A 14,688-nucleotide genomic window follows, 5' to 3' on the forward strand; every position below is an offset into this window, starting at 1 on the left:
GGTGTAGGGTGTGTGGTACCCCCAGGATTTGTGCTCCACATCTCTGGTTGGTCCTGGTGTCTTAACGCTCTGTGAGACACAGATCTGACCTTCCAGAGCATGAGTACCTTCTCCTGGTTGTGTGCGGCATCAGTCAGGTTGGGAAACTGCACAGTGGTGGACCGAGCTCTGCTTGTCAGTGCCTGCGGGATGCAGGGCAGTAGCTCCTCTACTTCAAGGGAGACTGTAGGCAACTTTGAAGTGCTGGCAGGCTACCCAAGGCTTTGGTAGTTCTCCATCTTGCAGAACGAGTTACTCTGTTGCGATTGTTGACAGAAGTGCGAGCAGGCAGAGTAAGCGGCAAAGGTTCTCAGCTCTTCTGAAGTTCTCACCAGGCAGTGACTCTTCTTCATCCTTTTTCTCTTGATCCATCGAAAATGAGTTCTTGGGTTCAGGAGTGCCACCTAAAGGCTCAATTTAGGGGAGTTAAAAGGGAATGACAGGTACTAGCTAATGGGCTACCTACCTTTTGGGTGTCTACTCCCTCTATATGACCACTTTCTGTGGGAAGTGGGCTTAACTCTGACCCTAGAAGGCTAATGTAATACAAACAAGATGGAGGAATTTGCAAAGGTGGTGTCCAAATCAGCTAGCCCACCTTAGGGGTGGTACTGGGTTGATGTGGGCATACCTTCCAATCTTACTAACTTTCCCACCTGCCATGCTACCAAAACATGGAGTCAGGACAGTAGGGTGGAGAGGCCTGAAGTTTGCAACAAAGGTGGCAGGGCGTTTGAAGCTTCCTGCCATGGAATGCAGGTTTTGCCAGGAGGAAGTGTAAACAGCCCCACGCAGAGCAGGCTTTGTTCTTGACCTCTGATAGGGATGGCTCTCACCACAGGAGCTCATAAAATTGTCTAGGGTGGATGGCTGGTCGAAATCAGTCAAGGAACACACTAGTGGATGGTGGGTTTTAAGGGGTATCTCTAAGGGACCCTCTGGGTGCATTTCTTAATTAATCCAACACTGGTATCAGTGTGGGTTTTTTAAGATGAGATGTTTGGTACCAAACAGCTGAGGGTACAAAGAAGCCATCATGTAGCTGGGGAACTCGTAATCACGAGTGTCTAGCCCATGTACTCAGTATGGCTCCCCTGTGCACTTGTGGTATCTATGGGTGAACTTAGATATCACAGGGACACATCCACTCACACAGTAGAGTACAACCTTTCTAGGAGCTGTAAGGCCTGCTGTAGGGGTGACTCACCTATTTCACATGCAGAGATGTGTGCCACGTTGACTCTTCACTTTTCTCGAACAATTGAACAACAACTGAGATTGCATGTGCTGCCAATCCTTTCACTCACTTATTTATAGTTAGAACACCTGACCATTAAACAAATGTTCCTAAGACCAAAAAGTGTCGTTTTACTTATATTTTATTTTGAAAAAAGGATTATTTTTATTATTAGAATATCAACGGATTTTTTGAGAATTTTCAAGGCGAAATTTTTGACCTTATGTACAATTAACAACTCATCATTATATGAACACAACAAAACTTTTTCAATAGAAATCTTTTTTAGACTTTATAGACAACATATAATACAAAACACTCAGTCATACTACTCACAAACCACACTATTTACATATCTACAAACAATACAAAGAGAGAACATATAAATTATATCTACAATGTAATCACTTGATTTACAATGAAGCCTAGAACCTAGTCATATATTTACAAAGCTATTCAAAAGTAAATATCATCCATTTCTTGGTTTGTTAAAGGCTTGAAAAGTCTACGCGTTTCGAACTCATATGAGTGAATGAGTTCTCATCAGGACCAAGGTCTGTGAAAAGAGAAGGGGGAAACTTATTGGTATTCTGTTTGGAATTAGAACAAGCACCTACTGCCCCTACTACTAGCTTGTGTCTCTTACCTCTCAGTCACTTAGAAACCAGAACAACAACAGTGAGTAATCTGGACACCCAGCCATCTGTCATAGAAAAATAAATGAATCCCATCAATGTCTGTCAAAACAATGACCATGTTGTATCACATTCAAACTCCAACCTGTTTCTTTCATGCTTACATGATTTGGGAGGGGCCAGGCTTTCTGACGACTCTGGGCGGTCGAGCTCCGGCTGTTTGTGAAAACGGAATAGTGTGAATAATGGCTCTAGAATGGGCAAAAAAGCTGCGAGTAGCTTAGCGGTGAGTGTATTCTCACCTCGGGTCTTGATGCTGTGTCTTCAAGCAGCCGGTTTGGTGTCGGATCAAACAATGGTCCGTGGCACTTGAAAATTAATCTAAGAGGCCGGAATAGAAAGCTGCAGTCAGCGTGTATTCCCTGTCCTTGGGTTTCTAAAGGAGTTACATCAGCGCGTGGCTTACCTACTGGAGCGAAGTCTGCACCGGGCAGCGTTCTGTTTGCCAGTCGTCCGAGTCTTCTGGGTCCGCAAAGGATCCTGGGAGTGTGGGCGGATGTGGGCTATTTCGGGTAGTCCGTCTTTTAACAGAGCTAGCCTTGTTTAACAGGAAGTCGAATATCTGGGAAATGTAGTTTTCTCGCTATTAGTTATCGACAGAGTGAGTCTGTGTTGATGAATTAAAACTTTATGTGGACTCACAGGGCGCCCGTTAATTTTAATGCGGTTCGTCTGAGTTTAGGCTACTGAGGCTGACCGTGCTCTAATCGCACTTAGTCCAGTCGCATTAATGTGGCATGGGTTTGAAAAAAAACGGCAAGTGTGTGTTATGGGATTGGTAGACTACGTATGCCCATTTGTGGAAATTCACGGTTTGTCGAAGGATTGTGATGTGATGGCTTACTATTAATGTCCTGAAAGGATAGGTTGATTGCTTGTAATACCCGATGCATCAAAACAGTTGTATGGCATGAGTGTTGATCCGGTGTGGTCAGGGTTCTGATCATTTGGGAGACTTTTAACTGGTGTCCACAGTGCCTGATAGTGATTATAGTTTGAACATTTCAGACATCTCGTTGAGCCCGTGGAATGCTGTGTTGAATTTAACTATTAGCATCGCTTCTATTTTTGTGAGTTTTGCATCAAGATTGCCACCTCTAGTGTCGCTTTCTACTTTGGCAATAACTGTCCAAATGACGTCTGACTCTTTATGTTGTTTTTCTTTCCAGTGATTGACCAGAGGGGCTGTGGCCACACTGTTACGAATTCTGGACTTGTGCTGTATTCGTAGGCGCACTTCTTGATTAGTTTTCCCGATATATGCCAATTTGCAGGGACAGATGATTCCGTATACCACATTGCGTGATTTACAGTTTGAGAATGACTCAAAACCTTCTTTACTGAACAGCCCTATCAACCTAGGCTTGAAATAACAGGACTCAGGAACAAATCAACCTTCTGTCCACCCACAAACAAAATACCGAAGGAGGTGATCACTTTCGAACGGACCTTATTGTCAGCAGTGATGGAAATGGAAAAAAAGAAAAAACATCTTAAATTCAATTTATCAAAAGCGGAGTCACAGGCCTTAAATAATCTAAAAATTGATACATCGGTTATGATAAAGCAGGCCGACAAAGGTGGCTCAATTGTAATCTGGGACAAGGAATTGTATAAAACGGAAGTCAAGAGGCAATTGGATGATGAGACATGCTACAGAAAGGTGAATAATGATCCAACTTTGGAACTTAAAAATGAACTACATAAGATCATAGACGAAGGCTTTGAACAGGGATTTTTAGGACAAAAAGAGTACGAGTACCTAAAAATAAAACACCCTAGGACTCCTCTTTTTTATGTATTACCAAAAATACATAAGAACGAAAAAACGCCCCCAGGACGCCCAATAGTGTCTGGGTGTGACTCCTTGATGGAACCTATTTCGAAATTTGTCGATTTTTTTCTCAAACCTTTCTTATTGACTGTAAAATCTCATATACAAGACACTACGGACTTCATTAAAAAGCTGATGTCAATAAAGTTTGAAAAAAATTCCCAAGTAATGGTGACAATGGACATCACCTCACTTTACACATCAATCCCGCAGGATGAAGGTATTTATGTCCTGGAAGCATTTCTGGAAGAAAGACCAAGACCTCACCCAATACCAACGAATTTCATCTTAAGACTCGCAGAATTCGCACTTAAAAAGAACTATTTCAACTTTGACTGTGAATTCTTCTTCCAAATCGGTGGAGTGGCAATGGGATGCCCTTTTGCCCCGGAATTAGCGGTGTTATTCATGGCCAGATATGAGGAGGCTTTCGTCTACAATAACAATCCCTACATACAATGGATAACCCATTGGTATTGTTATATTGACGATATTTTTTTCATATGGAGTGGACCAACAGAGGAACTCGAACGCTTCCATGATTGGATAAACAACAGGGTACCAACAATAAAATTCAGCATGGAACATTCATCAGAAAAAATGCCGTTCTTGGACGTAGAAGTGTACCCATATGAAGGAGAACTGATAACAACGTTATACAAAAAATCAACCGATCGTAACAGGGCATTACACTTCCAGAGCAACCACCCACGGAGCTTAAAAGAAAATCTCCCTTATGGACAATATTTACGGCTGAAACGCAACTGTCAATTCAAAGCTGAATATTGGAAGCATGCAGATAAACTTACAGAAAATCTACTGCTGCGAGGCTACCCAAAAAAACTGCTAATAAAATCTGCTAAAAGAGCTTGGTGGACGCCTCGAGAAAGCCTTCTTGAAAGAAGAACAAAAAATACCACAGACAGGTTGGTGTTCGTTTCGACATTTTGCCCTAATTCTAATGATCTAACAAAGGTGGTAAAACAAAACTGGCATCTTTTGCGTAACCTAGATCAGGCTTTCACTCAAGACCCACTTTTCGCTTTCAGAAAAAACTATAGTGTCGCCAATCAGCTGATCAGAGCAGCTTTGCCCAGACAACCAAATCCGGATCTAAGGACTATGTTCAATTTCCCTCCAATCCAGGGACACCGAAAATGTGGCACATGCACTTGTTGTGGCACTACGGTCGAAGGAACGGTTTTCACTTACAATCACATCAGCTGGAAACATGAAAAATTCTCAAACTGTAAATCACGCAATGTGGTATACGGAATCATCTGTCCCTGCAAATTGGCATATATCGGGAAAACTAATCAAGAAGTGCGCCTACGAATACAACAGCACAAGTCCAGAATTCGTAACAGTGTGGCCACAGCCCCTCTGGTCAATCACTGGAAATAAAAACAACATAAAGAGTCAGATGTCATTTGGACAGTTATTGCCAAAGTAGAAAGCGACACTAGAGGTGGCAATCTTGATGCAAAACTCACAAAAATGGAAGCGATGCTAATAGTTAAATTCAACACAGCATTCCACGGGCTCAACGAGATGTCTGAAATGTTCAAACTATAATCACTATCAGGCACTGTGGACACCAGTTAAAAGTCTCCCAAATGATCAGAACCCTGACCACACCGGATCAACACTCATGCCATACAACTGTTTTGATGCATCGGGTATTACAAGCAACCAACCTATCCTTTCAGGACATTAATAGTAAGCCATCACATCACAATCCTTCGACAAACCGTGAATTTCCACAAATGGGCATACGTAGTCTACCAATCCCATAACACACACTTGCCGTTTTTTTTCAAACCCATGCCACATTAATGCGACTGGACTAAGTGGGATTAGAGCACGGTCAGCCTCAGTAGCCTAAACTCAGACGAACCGCATTAAAATTAACGGGCGCCCTGTGAGTCCACATAAAGTTTTAATTCATCAACACAGACTCACTCTGTCGATAACTGGTAGCGAGAAAACTACATTTCCCAGATATTCGACTTCCTGTTAAACAAGGCTAGCTCTGTTAAAAGACGGACTATCCGAAATAGCCCACATCCGCCCACACTCCCAGGATCCTTTGCGGACCCGGAAGACTCGGACGACTGGCAAACAGAACGCTGCCCGGTGCAGACTTCGCTCCAGTAGGTAAGCCACGCGCTGATGTAACTTCTTTAGAAACCCAAGGACAGGGAATACACGCTGACTGCAGCTTTCTATTCCGGTCTCTTAGATTAATTTCCAAGTGCCACGGAGCATTGTTTGATCCGACACCAAACCGGCTGCTTGAAGACACAGCATCAAGACCCGAGGTGAGAATCCACTCACCGCTAAGCTACTCACAGCTTTTTTGCCCATTCTAGAGCCATTATTCACACTATTCCGTTTTCACAAACAGCCGGAGCTCGACCGCCCAGAGTCGTCAGAAAGCCTGGCCCCTCCCGAATCATGTAAGCATGAAAGAAACAGGTTGGAGTTTGAATGTGATACAACATGGTCATTGTTTTGACAGACATTGATGGGATTCATTTATTTTTCTATGACAGATGGCTGGGTGTCCAGATTACTCACTGTTGTTGTTCTGGTTTCTAAGTGACTGAGAGGTAAGAGACACAAGCTAGTAGTAGGGGCAGTAGGTGCTTGTTCTAATTCCAAACAGAATACCAATAAGTTTCCCCCTTCTCTTTTCACAGACCTTGGTCCTGATGAGAACTCATTCACTCATATGAGTTCGAAACGCGTAGACTTTTCAAGCCTTTAACAAACCAAGAAATGGATGATATTTACTTTTGAATAGCTTTGTAAATATATGACTAGGTTCTAGGCTTCATTGTAAATCAAGTGATTACATTGTAGATATAATTTATATGTTCTCTCTTTGTATTGTTTGTAGATATGTAAATAGTGTGGTTTGTGAGTAGTATGACTGAGTGTTTTGTATTATATGTTGTCTATAAAGTCTAAAAAAGATTTCTATTGAAAATTTTTTGTTGTGTTCATATAATGATGAGTTGTTAATTGTACATAAAGTCAAAAATTTCGCCTTGAAAATTCTCAAAAAATCCGTTGATATTCTAATAATAAAAATAATCCTTTTTTCAAAATCAAATATAAGTAAAACAACACTTTTTGGTCTTAGGAACATTTGTTTAATGGTCAGGTGTTCTAACTATAAATAAGTGACTGAAAGGATTGGCAGCACATGCAATCTCAGTTGTTGTTCAATTGCTTGTGGCAAGCAGTGCTGTTGGGAGCCCGAACCCAGTAGTGTTGTTGTTAAAGTCTTCACTTTTCTCAGCACCAAGACACAAAAGCTGCAAAGGCAGTTTGCATGAGCTTAGTGAGGGGTCCCAATGTGCTGCAGTCCTTATAGCCTTCTTTTGATTCAATGCCCTAGGTACCATGGGTACCATTTACTAGGGACCTACATGGAGGCTAAAGCAGTGCCAATTGTGGAACAATGGTACAGTTTAGGGAAAGTACACTGGTACTTATGACCTAGTTAGCAGGAACCCAGTATACTTTCAGTCTAAGTTGCATTAGACACAAGGCAAACATTAGGGGGTAACCATGTCAAACGGGGCACTTTCCTATAATTTTTTTACCTGTTACACGTCTGTGCTGCTGACCTTTGTCTATTGTGCTTCTTGTCCCATGGTCTTCTGTTCTTCCACTTTATCTGACCCTCTCTATGTGTCTCAATCACCACCTGAGTCGGTCTTCTTGTCTCCTCTATCCCCTGTCTGCCTGCAGCTTTCCATGCTTTTTGTCTGCACCTCTGCTTGTCTGTCCCTCTTTGTGGCATTCTATGCCCCTCAATCTATCGCTGCCTGCACTTTCTCCCTGTTGCTCCTCTAGCCAGTCTCCTTATGTCTGTGCAGTCTCCTCAACATATATACATCTTCGGTCTTGTACTCTGTCTGCCTTTATGTTCCTCGGAATGAATGCTTGTTTTTGCATAACTCTGCCTTTCATCCCATATCATTGCATGTCTCCCTCACCATTTTTGTCTCTCGCCCATTCTTACTGCCTCATGGTGAATATGTTGTGCTCCAAGTCTGGCCATCTTATTTTTCTGCTTCTCTTCTGGTCTGGTTTTCTTCCATTATTAGAATTTCGGGGACATGGCTAGCAGCCAACGAAGATGGCCGCAGCCTGAGAGAGCTCTGGGGCCGATAAAGTCTCTCCCCATTAAGCCTGACATAAATCCGCATGCACGTCGCAATCCTCACCCAGGAATGAACACCGGAAAGCTGCAGTAACAATCGCTGGCGATTTCAGCTAGTGACGAAAAAGCAGAAGAGGGAAACGCATTATGAAGAGTCCACGGGCTGTGCGCCAATCCTGAGCCGGGCCATAGCGTAGATGTGATGCTGTTTCGACGAGGAAAGCGACGGATCACTACCCTGTGGAAGATCATTGGGGATCCAGTGCCATGCCATCTCCAAGACGGTGCAAGGAACCGGCGGGCTGATGACAAGAAATGGATGGTCTCCATTGGATGACCGCACAGCTAAGTGCGAAGAGTGAAGTGGCACCGGTAAGTCAATAAAGACCCGGCCAGAGCTCAGAGAGGCCGCAGCGGGAAAGAGACACTGGCACGCAAGTACACAGCATGGTGCAGGAAAACCAAGACCTGGGAGCATCGGGAAGCCGGGTATAGCGGCGAAACACAGTGTACATGCAAAAGGCACCGGTGGCTGGAGATAAGGAGCGGCGCTGTGGGGCGCCAACGCGGACCTGGAACCCGAGAGGCCTGAGGTGCATAAAATGTCTGCATCACGGCGGCGAACAAATAGACATAAGGCGACCTCCCACTGCTTCCCGAGCGAGGAATACTTACATTTGGATCTGGAATCCTAATGGCCCGATCGGCAAAGGCTGACTTTCACTGATGGTGTTGCAATGTTCGCACAGAGACAATCAGTGCATTCTCGAGGGTGTGACGGCTGAACCCAGTACCATAGGATATAAACACAGACTGAGAGGGGCCAAAGAGTGGCCTGAAAGAAACGTGCAAAAGCATCACCCTAAAGGAACATTATACGACTGAAGAGTCCAGGTGGTCAATATACGCTGCAGACCCTAAATCCCATCAGCTGTAGGTAGGGGGGAAAACCGAAAGGCAGTGCGTGGACGCTATTCACAGAGTCAGGCAGCGGTGATTACTGCCTACCCAGAGACGGCATTGGGTGATCCACTAAACACTCACATCATGGGAGGGAGAGGCCAACGCGCGGCGCAACAGAACAATTTAAAGCGAACAGCTACCTGCCATGGGGCGTGCAGTGAAGATGGACCTCAGCCCACGGCCATGACGGAAATAACATTGCAGGACATAATGCTTACACTGACCCAGATGCAATCATCGATTGGCACTATATCCACGGACATCACATGGCTGACGGCAGATGTTTCTAAAATCAGTACCAGACTGACAGAGGTTGAATCCACGACACTGTGACTCACCTCCGACACAGCGACATTGCAACAACAAGTTCGTAAACTGGAACAGGCGCACAAACAAATGGAAGCTAAGTTGTATAACCAGGAAGGTCGTTCCAGACACAATAATATTCGCCTGGTGGGAGTGCCTGAAAGTGTGACCTTTTCTGTGGAAGACCTTATCAAGACCAAACTGCTACCACATGGATGTCCAGTTTCTTCTCGGTGGAACGGGCACATCGGGTGCCCTGAGGTCGGCATCGACTGGGCGCCCCTCCCAGGCCTACACTAGCATGCATGTTTAACTTTTGGGACCATGATGCAATACTACAAGCGGGCCGTGTTGCGCCCCCATACTGGTGGAAAACAGCACAGGGATGATGTATCCAGACTACACAGCGATGGTGACGAGGCAAAGATGAGACTTCATGGAAGTGAAAAAAGAACTACGCAGTCGCAACCTAAAATATGAAATGCTCTTCCCAGAGAAATTGAGAGTAGAGGCAGAGGGGAAAATTTGTTTTTTTACATCACCGCAGGAGGCCAACGATTGGCTTGAGGTATGGAGAAAGGTCGGGGAGCCCAGACGGCAAGGACAAAGAAATAGACAGCTACCTGGGAGATTTGGAGAGTCCCCAGCACTAGAAGCAGGAACGCCAGCTGAGGCATGTCGCAAACATGACAAAAGACTCGGATTAGGACTAATTCTGCCAGGACAGTGAAATACCTATGAGACAACCCCCGCAGTTGTCTGAGAACCTGCCGGTCTGCCTATGATGGGTTACTGGTGGAAACAGTAAAGATTTAGACTTAGGAGCCATAAGCATCGATCCAATGATCCCTATGGATGATGGGCCAACGTAACTGAATGATATAAGTAAAGACGTGGACATAACGTTGGACTAAGGGAGATATTTGATATTTGATATTTGATATTTTTGGGTATTTGTAGAGCGCAGACATACGCTCCAGAAGGAGCATCTTGGCGCTAAGTTAGCAAGCAGCGGGTACAAGAGAGATGGTATGTGGTGAGGAGACTAGAGCTAGATGGCTGCCAATACAGAGGTATCTGATTGTTGGTAGACCCAGGTCTTTAGGAGTTTTCTGAAGGTGTTCTCCTTGTCGGTTAGTCTAAGATTGACAGGTAGATTGTTCCATGCCCTAGCTGCAAGGACGGTAAAGGTCCTCCCGCCCCTGGTTTTGCATTTGAATCTTGGAATGGTGATGAGATTTGTACCTGATGATCTCAAAACTCGCGAGGGGTTGTAGCGTATAAAACGCTTTGCAAAGTAATGGGGCTTTGAGTTTTTCATAGTTTTAAAAACAGTAAGGAGAAGTTTAAAAAGAATCCTTTTGTGTAACGGTAGCCAATGGAGAGTGTTCAACGCCGTTGAAGCTGATGACCTTCTAGGAAGTCCCAACACCAATCTGGCGGCTGCATGTTGGACGCTCTGCAGCTTTTTAAGGGTGGACTTTTTTACTCCCGCCATTAAACCATTACAATAATCAAGTCGGGAGAGTATTAGAGCTACCGCGACTGATTTTCGGGCTGCAATGGGGAGGAAGTCAAAGAATTTTTTCAAAGACTCGATGAGTCCAAAACAGCGGCCAGCAGTGATCCTGACGTGGTCATCGAAAGAGAGGAATGAATCGAATTGCACGCCCAGGTTCCGTGCTGAGTGTACAGTGCTAGGTGGGGCCTCAGAGCCTGAGGGCCACCAATCCTTCGGGCAGAAGGATATATCTTTGCTCAGCAGTATGATTTCGGTCTTGGCACTATTGCATCTTAGATGATTGTTGTTAAGCCACTGGAAGACATCAGAAAGACAATTTTGGAAACGCCGATCTGCGCTCGAGCACTTTTTGTCGATCGTAACGACAAGCTGTGTGTCGTCAGCGTATGACGTGACGAGGATCCCGAGAGACCAGAAATGGTCGTGAGCAGCTCCCCCCCTCACGCAAGGACATAGTTCTGGGGACTAAGCACTCTGCTAAGTGGGGTGGTGGGTAGTTCAAAATCTGCTATGCAGGGAAGCTGGGAGGTGAGAGGGAGGAAGGGTTCAGTTCATGGGGTTTGAGTTTGATTATGTTATGATGCACACAGTGAGAGACGACGACATGTGACCCCGACACAAGACATACATAGTATCCAACACCTTTAGCCATACGGTCCATGACAGCTACTGATTAAAAAATTCCAGACGCTAAAGTAAGGCATGCTCCTCTCACAGTACTATCCTGGAATGTGAACGGGTTGGGGGATAAGATGAAGAGGGGCCTGGTTCTGCAGTATATCAAACGAAAGAGGCCAGCAGTGGCACTGCTCCATGAAACTCATCTGACGGGCTCAGCATGTAAAGCCCTGGACAGTAGGGGTTACAAAATGGCAGTACACTCGGAATTCACTTCAGGATGCAGGGGTGTGGGAATTCTTACCCAATAGCGTTTACCCCTGATGCTGACTGGATCCTGGGCAGATGACCAAGGAAGATTTGCCGCAATCTCATGTCAATGGGAAGGGAGGCACTACAACATAGTCTCGATTTACATTCCCCCTGCACTACATCAATCTACCCACCCCGAGCTGGGAACATTTCTATTATCCCTCCCTCAAGGGGAGATTTGAATGCCACAGTTGACGCCACAATAGATAGAAAACTCCCCAGGGACTCTAATGGCGCTGATCTCAAATTAAATGACTTTGTAAACGCGATCGGACTCACGGATGTCTGGAGAGCCAGGCGCCCTGAGGAACGCCCGTATAACTTCCACTCAGGGGCACACAATAGTCTTTCTAGAATAGATTACATATTTACACTGGCAGAATGGATAGACAGAGTACAAGAGGTGGCACATTTAGCCCAGGGTTATATATGACCACTCAACAGTATGGATCACGAACGCATCCTTTATCCCGGGGAGACGTAGACTCTTTCTGCTCTACCCTGGCTACTTGGAAAACAAAGTGATTAGGAAGGGTCTAATTACTACCACCAAACAATATTTCACTGAGAATATACACTCAGTGCCCGCACCAACAACACTGTGGGAGTTATATAAAACAGTTTTAGGTGGTCAGGCGATTTCCCTGTTGACAAATTTCAAAAAAGAGCAACAGCACCAGATCCACACATTAGAGCAACAGTTAACAAGTGCCGAGGCGGACCACGCCACGCCCATCACGGAGGAGACCATGCATCGACTGCATCTAGCCCAACAAGAAGATAAGACCTACACATGGGAGTGACAAAATCCAAACTCACGAACACGAAACATACTGTTTATGAACAAGGTGATAAGGCAGGCAAGCTCCTGGCATGGCTTGATAAAAAAGACAGAGCTAATAGATGGCTAGCCCAGCTGCAGACATAACAGGGAATCATAACCTCAGATCCCCACCACATAGTAGCCTCGAATACACTGGAGGAAAACTTAGCCTTCTTAAGAGATATCAAAATGCCAACACTTGACTACAAGGTCTCCCAGGCTTTAGAAGCAGATCTGACCGAAGATGAGCTCATACCAGCAATCAATACCCTACATACATGTAAAGTCATGGGACCTAATGATATTCCCGTATAATTCTACAAAAGAACGCCCACCTTTCTCGCATCACACTTACTTAATATGTACTAAGACAGTAGAAAGCAGGGGGAACTCCCTAGAGACCAGCGCTTGGCCACGATAGTCGCTGTACATAAACCTGGGAATCCTCCACAAGACAGTATGTCCTACAGACCTACAGACCAATATCTCTCATAAATGCTGTAGCATAGATACTGGCAAAAGCGCTAGTATTACCATTACAACCATATCTGGGAACGGTGATTCATTCAGACCAATCAGGATTCATGCCGAACTATAATACGACATTAAACCTTGGGAGTCTCTACAGTGTGATGGCACGTAGATCCACTATAGACGAAGATGCCATAATTATGTCCCTGGATGCATGAATGGCACTCGACATGATCGAATGGGCGTTTTTTATTGCAGTCCTTCACCACCTAGGCTTTGGCCCCAAGTTTTGTCAGTGGGTAAAACTGCTCTATACCAAACCCATGGTCCAAGTGGTGGCAAATGGGCACATCTCGGCTGATTTCCCCTTGAGTAAAGGAACAAGACAGGGCTGCCCACTATTGTCGCGCCTATTCGCCAAAGTACTAGAGCCACTTGCGGCACGAATACGACAATACCTGGTAATCCATGGACTCAAATGGGCCTTGGGATGGGAAGATCGCATTTTGCTCTATGCGGACGTTGTGTTTTTATACTTAGCCTCACCCGCACGCTCACTTAATAGCCTCTTGGATATCTGTGCGGCATACGGCTGAGTATCAGGTTAAACAATAAACTGGGCGAAGTCACCAATTTATATATTACATACCCCCCCCCCCCGAAACTCCCACGTAATTGCGACATACAAATATTGGTCAAAGCATTTAAGTATCTGGGATTCTACATTACGCACCAGGACAAGCTTTTCACAGAATAAAATCTTACGAAACCCCTGACATGCTTTTGATGGGATGTTAGCCCCTGGCGATCCCTGCCACTCACACTGCTGGGTAGGGCAGCCCTCTTTAAAATGATGGCGCTCCCCAGATTCCTTTATGCCTTACAGAACACGCCATTCCTGGCCCCCCAGCCTATCTTGTAGCAATAAACGCAGAAGTAAATAAATTACTCTCGAATGGCAGGTCAACCCGCATAGTCACGCACAAACTGATAAATAGCTGGTACTATGGAGGGATCCCATTACCTAATATAAGAGCATACTACTGGGCGTCCCAACTTACAGTGTTGCATTAACGACTGCACGCACCACAAGAGGAACCGGCCTATCATATGGAAAGAAATCTCTTGGGAGTAGAGGGGATGATGAAGGCACTCTATAATAATACCAGGAAAATGACCCTGACAGGACCAACAGCACATACAGTTAAGATATGGAATGCGGCACAATGAGCACTAGGATGGGAGGGAATCACGACACAGGCAACTCCACTATGGGACACACAAAAGTTGGGGAAGTTGCGTAAACACTAAAGGCTTCAGGCAATGGGACCTGATCGGTATTTCAAAGGTGGGCGACTAGTGAATAAAGGGTGACGTTATTCCATTCACACTATTACAAACGACTTATGGACTAGCAACAATGGAAACATTTAGATACATACAGATTACACATGCACTCAAGGCCCTGATCCCGCCAGGCTCGCAATTACCAGAATCTTCACCCCTGGAACACCGGCTACTCACAGATCATATGACAAAAAAAAGCCATCTCACAAACATATAAGAAAATAGTAAATAACCAGCCAGACCCCACAACGACTCTTCAAGTACGATGGGAGGAAGATATAGGAGAATTAGACAAAGATGACTGGCAGGAAGCATTAGCATCCCCTAAAGAGGTGCCAATCCCC

The sequence above is a fragment of the Lissotriton vulgaris genome, chromosome 4_1 (assembly GCF_964263255.1).
Source record: "Lissotriton vulgaris chromosome 4_1, aLisVul1.2, whole genome shotgun sequence".
Lineage (NCBI taxonomy): Eukaryota > Metazoa > Chordata > Amphibia > Caudata > Salamandridae > Lissotriton > Lissotriton vulgaris.